The sequence below is a fragment of the Canis aureus genome, chromosome 16, assembly GCF_053574225.1.
Source record: "Canis aureus isolate CA01 chromosome 16, VMU_Caureus_v.1.0, whole genome shotgun sequence".
Lineage (NCBI taxonomy): Eukaryota > Metazoa > Chordata > Mammalia > Carnivora > Canidae > Canis > Canis aureus.
Genome location: NC_135626.1, coordinates 51,841,861 through 51,847,860, shown reverse-complemented (window position 1 = coordinate 51,847,860; position 6,000 = coordinate 51,841,861).

Here is a 6,000-nt window from a genome sequence, read left to right as displayed (position 1 = left end):
TACCTGCATGAAAGGGCTGTTACCTGCATAGCCAGTTGATGCTTGGAATGGCAGCTCTTGCCTGAGATTCCTTTAAAATGAAGGAAAACACCTTCCCCCATTCTGAGCACCTCCAGACTAGGGATGTTGCTCCTGGCCTACCTGGCAGAGGCAAATCCTGTCCTATTCCTGGTGTGAAAAGCCCAGTGATGGGAACAGGGGCTAGTGGGTTTGTACAGGCTTCTCGCTGAGCTCCTGGGGAGGAGACTGAGCACCCAGTCAGACCAGACAGAGGGCTCGACCTGGAGCAGCCACACACGTAGACTGATGTAGATGGCTCCAATGTGTTCACAGGTACAGGTGCCAGCTTGTGGCCCAGCTTCTGGGGGCTCCGTGTTAGAGGGATGGCTTTGCTCTCCAGGCTGTTGAGCTCCAGGTGGGGGCCCTCCTTGCTTGCTTTGTCCGCACATTACACAGGTAGGCTTTGTCTGGGGAGCAGTGACTCATGCTCATGGGTCGTGTGAGCTCTTAAAGGCAGCCATGCTGTCCTGGCAGGTGCTCCCAGCTGGCCTCATTTGTTATTGCGAGGAAAAAGGTTCATTATCATGGCGATAAATTATTTCTGCTCTGAAGCTGCAATGTGAATAGCCTCTTTAGGAAGGGTGGTGCAGTGGAGGAGAGGGGTGATTGTCGTGTCTTCAAGTGATGCATGTCCTAGGACGTGTGCTAGCTGCTTCGTTCAGTATTGCCCCCATTTAATCGATGGGCAAGCTGAGACTCCCAAGAGTTAAGTCACTTGTCCGAAGTCACCCTGCCCTCCTGGAGCCCAACCTTGATCTGCTTCCAGGTTGGCACATGACGGCATCCACCTGGCTTCTGGCTGCCAGCTTGCGTCCCAGCTTCTTTTGGAAAATGCCAAAAGTCACACATGGACTTGATAACATCTCGATAGCGATGATTCATCCTTCCCCTCTTCCTCCTTACCACGGACAAGTTTAAAACAGCGTTTCCTTCTCCCTTCTCAGTGAAGTCAAGAGTTAAAACAAATTTACACCAAATTAATGGAAAGGTTCATCTAGAGTTACCCCGAGGAAAACACGATCACTAACTGCTCCCCGGGTTCCAGGCCTTTCCTCGCCTTCCCCCTCCTGTCTTGCCATCCTCCCGTTGCTCCCTGCAGGTGTAAAATCCCGCTGGAAGAGCTACAAGTCATTGCGCACCAGCTCCCGACTGGCAAGGGTGGAGTCGGGATCCGGACGCAGGTCTATTTCGTTTTTAAACCCCTGCATTTCCCTCCAGTATTGTCCTGAGTCTGTGCACTTAGGAGATGCCCGTGTCCCGGGCGTGCGTCGACGTCATCAGTCCCCGTGTTGTTGAAATCCCGGGAGGGATGCTCAGGCCTCGGCCCGCCCAGGTGGAGTCCTGTCGCATTTTCCATCTCCTGCGATCGTTGGCATTTAGAGCGGTGATTCAGGGGTGGTCTAGCATCCTCGCTAGAGGAACCTTATGAGGTTGGGTGCACACGTGTGAGCGGGACAGGGAGGCAGACTGGCCCATGATGGAGGCCTCCGATGGAAATGCTGTGTTGAAGGGTTGTGACCCTTCATCCCCCGGATGGTGTTCTGTGCGCTTTACTCCTTGAGCTCAAAGCTGAGCTGAGCTTTCACACCACACCTGCGGCTCGGCCTGCCCTTCTGATGTTGTGCTTGGAAACTGGACAGAGTCGTCCAGGGCTGGGCCAACGTCACCTCCGCCCGGGTTTAAGGGCAGGTGAGAGACCCTTGGCCATCTGGGCCGCGCTCCCGTTAGCCACCACGTGCTCTGTCCTTTGCTCACAGGATGTCATTGGGAAAGTGGAGAATGGAGCCTGTGTGGCCTTGGGGTTGGGGAGGGGTGGCAGTCGAGGTGTGTCTAGTTTGCGGATCGCGTGGACTGAATCTTGGATTCTTCCTCCCACTTCTTTGCTTGCCTCTTCTTGGCTTAAAACCTGTGTGAAAAAAAAAACAAAAAACAAAACAAAACCTGTGTAAACAGGGGCAGCCAGGGTGGCTCAGCGGTTTAGCACTGCCTTCGGCCCGGGGCCTGATCCTGGAGACCCTGAATCGAGTCCCATGTCGGGCTCCCTGCATGGAGCCTGCTCCTCCCTCTGCCTGTGTCTCTGCCTCTCTCTCTCTCTCTCTCTGTCTCTCATGAATAAATAAATAAATTCTTAAAAAAAAATAAAACTGTGCAAGCATTACAGAAATGGAGAGCATGTTCATGGCTCTATGTGCTTCGGCTGCCATTGTCTCTCTGCTCCAATGTCGCTGGATATAACTTGGGAGAAAAAAAATTCCACTTTCTAGTCCAGAGCTCCAGTCCACTTTGGGTTTTCTTCTCGGAAGCCCAGAGCTTGGGCTGCAGAGGGTAGGATTTGGGAAGCGCAAGATTGGGCTTCCATTGGCTTAAGTGCGGTGACTATGTGAAGGTGGCCTGTGTCCTCGGACGTGCAGGCAAGTGTAACCAGCCCCCCGAGCTCTGTTGGCCTGAGTGGACAGACAGCACTGGGGTGCAGTGAGGTGCCCCCGATGGTCCTCCTTCCTGGGGTCTGCAGTGGGCTCGTCTCACTCAGCCCTCACTCTTCCCTGCAACCTGCTAGTCACTACCTTCCCGAGGGGCTGTGTCCCTCTCCCTGTACTTAGTGACACTCACGGGGAGGGGGGGCAAGAACCCTAGAATCCAATATTGCTGTCCAGTCATTCCTCGGGTTAAACTCACTCTCTGTTTTTGCTTTTACCCAATCTTTCCCTTCCCCTCATGTCTGCATGACTGACAATGTAACATGTACCGGTGATTGGTTCACATACGTGGATTTTTCTCCTTCGGCACAGTCAGAAGCGTCCATTCACGGCACCTGGCCTGAGGCCGACTCTGGTATAAGCAGTTTATATCTTGGGGAGGTGACAGGTCAGAGGCCCACGCCACTCTGCCCTTTGTGTGTGGCCCTGGGTGCTGCACCCATGGACTGGCAAGGCCCCCCAGACACGTTGCGTTGGGAAGATGGGTACGCATCTTGGTTTGGGGAGGGGTTACAGGTCTCTGCTCCAAGTGGCCCTGGCCGTTGCACGCTTCCGTCCCTTGTGCCTAGAATTGGTGGCTTCGGCAAGGGGGCTGGTTTTACTAATTTGCCTTGTGGCTTTGGACGGGTTTTACCACATCTTGGGGCCTCAGCCTCCTGCCTGTGTACCTTCGAGTGTACACTCGGTTCCTTGATTAATCCCGGCATAGAAGGCGTCTCCTTGTCTCCCCTGCTGCCTTCGGCAGATGCGCGGGAGCAAGGTGGGCAAGAAGAAACGCCCGATTGTTCTTGGCGGACGCGTCGCTCCAGCTCTTTCTGCCGTACGGACCGCACAGCTTCCTGGACAAGGGCTCCGTGAAACTATAAGCGAAATAACACGCAGCCGTCTCGTGGGCCCTTCTTTATAAAACATCACTTGTGATGATAGTTTGGGATGTCTTCAGACGTAAGCTAGGGTGACCTTGGGCCATAATAAACAACGAGGGATGAGCACTGGGTGTTATTCTGTATGTTGGCAAATTGAATACCAATAAAAAATAAATTTATTATTAAAAAAAAACCAACAACAACGGGGGGAGTAAATTACCCCCCTCGCCCTGGGGCCGGAGAGAATTTTATTTATTGAAGGGCCTGGGGGTGTCCTGCCTCCCCGCTTTCCACAGCCAACATTTGGACTCAAACTGCCTTCGAGGGATTGATCCTCTTAGTATGACGACGGAATGGAGGCCCTTCGTTTCGGTAAAAATAAGATTTCTGGGACGCTGGGGTGGCCTAGTGGTTGAGCATCTGCTTGCAGCTCCGGGTGTGATCCTGGGGTCCTGAGATCGAGTCCTGCATTGGGCTCCCTGCATGGAGCCTGCTTCTCCCTCTGCCTGTGTCTCTGCCTCTCTCTCTGTGTCTCTCATGAGTAAATATAATCTTAAAAAAAAACATGAGATTCCTGTTTGCTGGGGGTTCCCGACCTGGCTTTGGGAGGCCGACCCCGCTGCAGGGCTCACAGCCCCCCCCCCCCGCCACCAGAATCCTGCTCTGCAGCGGTTGCTCCCCCTGCTTGCATTTCTGTTGTCCTGGAGGCAGAGCTGCCTGGTAATAACCTGAATTGCTCTGGGAGGGAGAAGTCCTCGCCACACCCCCTCTTCCTTCCCGCCCTCCTCACCCTCCCCTCCTCCTAGGAGGGAAGGAAAAAAAAATAAAAAAAATCATTCTTCCTTTCTGCATCTGTGTCTTTAAGAATTCCCTGCATTGTAGCCCCGGGACAGAGACCCTTCTGTGAGAGTCTGCTGGAGGCCTGTCCTCCGTGACACCCCGCCCCCCATATTAAAAGACCATCGGAACAAGCTCCCCATTCTCCTCTGGAGAGGGTCCCTCTGTCCCAAGCCAAGCAACTCTTAAGGGAGCGTTTATCCTGGGACACTCAGCTTACAAAGCCCGCTGCAGCGTCAGATAAACTCACTCAGACCCGCGGGGAGAAGGACAAAACCCCCTTTATTTTCACCCCTGCGGGGAGACCAATAAGGACTTTGTGCTGAGAGCAGGGGTCTGAGCAAACAGAGGAGGGGTCTGTGGTGGGGCTGGGCTGGGGGGAGTGGAGAGCCTCCAGGGCCATTATCTTATCAGCTTATCTTTAGGGGGACTCTCAGCAGGGGACAGTGGGCTGTGACTCTGCTGGAACCACCTTGGCTGTCCCCTGCAGCGCCCCGAGAAACCCTTGGGCGGATTCGCCTTGGTTGTGCCAAGAGGAATCCCTGGTTTCTTTCTTCAGCCTATTTGGATAGGGCAACGCTTGTGCACTTGGTGGGCCAGGCCCCAGCTGTGTGCATGCGCCTGCACATCTGGGCGAGGTTGCGTGCATGCACCCCATCTGGGGGTCTGCGGGCACCCCCGGCCCCTCACGTGTGGCCGTTGCCATAACTCGGGCGTAGCCTTTGTTGTGCGTGGCGAGATGTTTTCACTCAGTCATGTAAGCCAGACGTTTCCGTGATTGGTTGTTGGAATTGGAGTCTTGTTAGTTGAACAGCTACTGAGTGCTCTGCAGACCTGGGACGTAGGCCGAGAGGACAGCGCCGGGCCTCCCATCACCAAGGGAGTGTCTGTGCCTCGAGCCTCTGCCCGCTGCCCAGCAGGAGGACCCCCCCCGCACAGCTCAAGGGGGTGCAGGGGAGGAGCTGAGGGCGCCGGGGTCACAGCAGCATGAGGGTGCTGGTGCCGCCGGGCCCTCGCCTCCTGGCCTGGCTTTGGTTTGGGTTTTGCTGTTCCTCGCTCCCTTTACGTGGCTCCGGCTGGAAAGCTGCTCCTGAAGCGCTGCAAAGCGAAGCTGTGCGTTAGAGCCTCTCGCACCCCTTGTACCCCGTGCCCTCGGAGTGCTTGTCTCGCACGGGTGCCCCCTCCTAGCGGGGAGACAGCAGAGAGGCTGGAGCCTCTGCTGCCCACCTGGCTGCTGCAGCAAACAAGCTGAGTTAAGGGCCCTTGCTGGAGGGAGCTGTGGTCGAGAAGGAACCTTCCCCACGAATGTCTTGAGAGAGAGGATCCCTGACCCCGTTCCCAGCGCCCCCCTGAACCCTAAATCTGTGACTGTCTCCCCATTTTCTTTCCTCGGGGTGGTGGACCCTGGTGGTGGGGGTTGGCGGGGTGAGAGGAGGGGAGGGCAGGAGGGTCGGCTCCTGAAATTCCCAGGTGGCCTGTGTCTCATGTCTGCCCGCCCCAGGAGTGGGTGCCTGCGGGAGGCCGGGTGGGGGTGCAGCGGCAGCCGGAGAGGCCTTTCCAACAGGGCTTCGTGGCCCAGGTGAGGTCCCTGTTCACAAATCACGGCTGCCAGGGCAATCAGGGGACCCGCATCCCAGGGCCGGAGGCTCCTGGGCCTTCCCCTCGTGGCAGAGCCTGCCTTGCCCATGGGCCATTGGTTCCCCGCTGAGGCTGCCTACAGTGTGAACCAGGAGGGCAACAGTTGCCCCGGATCGCTGGGA